The sequence below is a fragment of the Mustelus asterias genome, unplaced genomic scaffold (genome assembly GCF_964213995.1).
Source record: "Mustelus asterias unplaced genomic scaffold, sMusAst1.hap1.1 HAP1_SCAFFOLD_705, whole genome shotgun sequence".
Taxonomy (NCBI): domain Eukaryota; kingdom Metazoa; phylum Chordata; class Chondrichthyes; order Carcharhiniformes; family Triakidae; genus Mustelus; species Mustelus asterias.
Window position 1 is genome coordinate 215,795 of NW_027590654.1, and position 2,977 is coordinate 218,771.

At 53.8% G+C, this 2,977-nt stretch overlaps 1 long non-coding RNA gene across 1 annotated transcript; it reads right to left on the bottom strand.

Moving 5' to 3' along the window:
* Window positions 1–216: 216 nt before the first annotated feature.
* Window positions 217–2,726, bottom strand: LOC144487292 (uncharacterized). The gene is made up of 2 exons (XR_013496388.1): window positions 2,567–2,726; window positions 217–453 (listed from the first exon to the last, which is right to left on the bottom strand). It is a non-coding gene; the product is annotated as an uncharacterized LOC144487292 (long non-coding RNA).
* Between the last annotated feature and the right edge of the window lie 251 nt (window positions 2,727–2,977).

Here is a 2,977-nt window from a genome sequence, read left to right on the forward strand (position 1 = left end):
GACCCTCCCACAGTGAGGCGCTCCCTCAGCACTGACCCTCCCACAGTGCGGCGCTCCCTCAGCACTGACCCTCCCACAGTGCGGCGCTCCCTCAGCACTGACCCTCCCACAGTGCAGCGCTCCCTCAGCACTGACCCTCCCACAGTGAGGCGCTCCCTCAGCACTGACCCTCCCACGGTGCGACGCTCCCTCAGCACTGACCCTCACGCAGTCAGAAACAAGGACAATATTTTATTAATTTGTGATCGAGTATATCTGGGAGTGTTTGAGAGAAGTGTCCAGAAATGAACCAACTCAAAGCCGGAAGTGCCAAGGGGCAAGGGTCAAAGGGCAAATTTTCTGGCAACGTCTTCAGGAATTTCCAACCTTGGGATGAAGACTTGACTTCACAAATCGGAGAAGGTTTACGATCGCAGCCGGGGTAACTCCCGGAATTCTAGTGGCTGCCGAGATCTGGGTGATAAGAGAAACACAGTCAGTAACACAGGGTGCTGGGGGGAGAGGGGTTACTGAGTGACAGTGTGAGGGAGCTGGATTAACATCAGTACAGATACAGTCAGTAACACAGGGTGCTGGGGGAGAGGGGTTACTGAGTGACAGTGTGAGGGAGCTGGATTAACATCAGTACAGATACAGTCAGTAACACAGGGTGCTGGGGGAGAGGGGTTACTGAGTGACAGTGTGAGGGAGCTGGATTAACATCAGTACAGATACAGTCAGTAACACAGGGTGCTGGGGGAGAGGGGTTACTGAGTGACAGTGTGAGGGAGCTGGATTAACATCAGTACAGATACAGTCAGTAACACAGGGTGCTGGGGGGAGAGTGGTTACTGAGTGACAGTGTGAGGGAGCTGGATTAACATCAGTACAGATACAGTCAGTAACACAGGGTGCTGGGGGGAGAGGGGTTACTGAGTGACAGTGTGAGGGAGCTGGATTAACATCAGTACAGATACAGTCAGTAACACAGGGTGCTGGGGGGAGAGGGGTTACTGAGTGAGGGAGCTGGATTAACATCAGTACAGATACAGTCAGTAACACAGGGTGCCGGGGGGAGAGGGGTTACTGAGTGACAGTGTGAGGGAGCTGGATTAACATCAGTACAGATACAGTCAGTAACACAGGGTGCTGGGGGAGAGGGGTTACTGAGTGACAGTGTGAGGGAGCTGGATTAACATCAGTACAGATACAGTCAGTAACACAGGGTGCTGGGGAGAGGGGTTACTGAGTGACAGTGTGAGGGAGCTGGATTAACATCAGTACAGATACAGTCAGTAACACAGGGTGCTGGGGGGAGAGGGGTTACTGAGTGACAGTGTGAGGGAGCTGGATTAACATCAGTACAGATACAGTCAGTAACACAGGGTGCTGGGGGGAGAGGGGTTACTGAGTGACAGTGTGAGGGAGCTGGATTAACATCAGTACAGATACAGTCAGTAACACAGGATGCTGGGGGGAGAGGGGTTACTGAGTGACAGTGTGAGGGAGCTGGATTAACATCAGTACAGATACAGTCAGTAACACAGGATGCTGGGGGGAGAGGGGTTACTGAGTGACAGTGTGAGGGAGCTGGATTAACATCAGTACAGATACAGTCAGTAACACAGGGTGCTGGGGGAGAGGGGTTACTGAGTGACAGTGTGAGGGAGCTGGATTAACATCAGTACAGATACAGTCAGTAACACAGGGTGCTGGGGGGACATGGGTTACTGAGTGACAGTGTGAGGGAGCTGGATTAACATCAGTACAGATACAGTCAGTAACACAGGGTGCTGGGGGGACATGGGTTACTGAGTGACAGTGTGAGGGAGCTGGATTAACATCAGTACAGATACAGTCAGTAACACAGGGTGCTGGGGGGAGAGGGGTTACTGAGTGACAGTGTGAGGGAGCTGGATTAACATCAGTACAGATACAGTCAGTAACACAGGGTGCTGGGGGGAGAGGGGTTACTGAGTGACAGTGTGAGGGAGCTGGATTAACATCAGTACAGATACAGTCAGTAACACAGGGTGCTGGGGGAGAGGGGTTACCGAGTGACAGTGTGAGGGAGCTGGATTAACATCAGTACAGATACAGTCAGTAACACAGGGTGCTGGGGGAGAGGGGTTACTGAGTGAGGGAGCTGGATTAACATCAGTACAGATACAGTCAGTAACACAGGGTGCTGGGGGAGAGGGGTTACTGAGTGACAGTGTGAGGGAGCTGGATTAACATCAGTACAGATATAGTCAGTAACACAGGGTGCTGGGGGGAGAGGGGTTACTGAGTGACAGTGTGAGGGAGCTGGATTAACATCAGTACAGATATAGTCAGTAACACAGGGTGCTGGGGGGAGAGGGGTTACTGAGTGAGGGAGCTGGATTAACATCTGTACAGATACAGTCAGTAACACAGGGTGCTGGGGGGAGTGGAGTTACTGAGCGAGGGTCACTGGGGGGAGAGGGGTTACTGACTGAGGGTCACTGGGGGGAGTGGAGTTACTGAGCGAGGGTCACTGGGGGGAGAGGGGTTACTGAGCGAGGGTCACTGGGGGGTGAGGGGGTTACGGCGATCGCTGACGTACTGTCTCAGGTCGTGTTTTCTCCAACATCTCCCGGACTTCCCGTGACAAGGAGGCGCCCCAGCCGGTTATAATCCAAATCCTGAGGGAGTCTCAAAGCTTCATCCCTGCGAACCTCCTCGATCTCCTGTTCTTGCTGTCTCATGTGGGCTTCATAGTTTGCTGCGGATGGAGGGAGAGAGAGAGTGAGAGAGGGAGAGAGAGGGAGGGAGACAGAGAGCGAGAGAGAGAGGGAGAGAGACAGAGAGGGAGAGACAGAGAGGGAGAGAGGACGATGAAACAGAGAGGGGGGCAGAGAGAGAGAGAGACGGGGGCAGAGAGAGAGAGAGGGGGGCAGAGAGAGAGAGAGGGGGGCAGAGAGAGGGAAGGGGGGCAGAGAGAGGGAGAGGGGGGCAGAGAGAGAGAGAGGGGGGC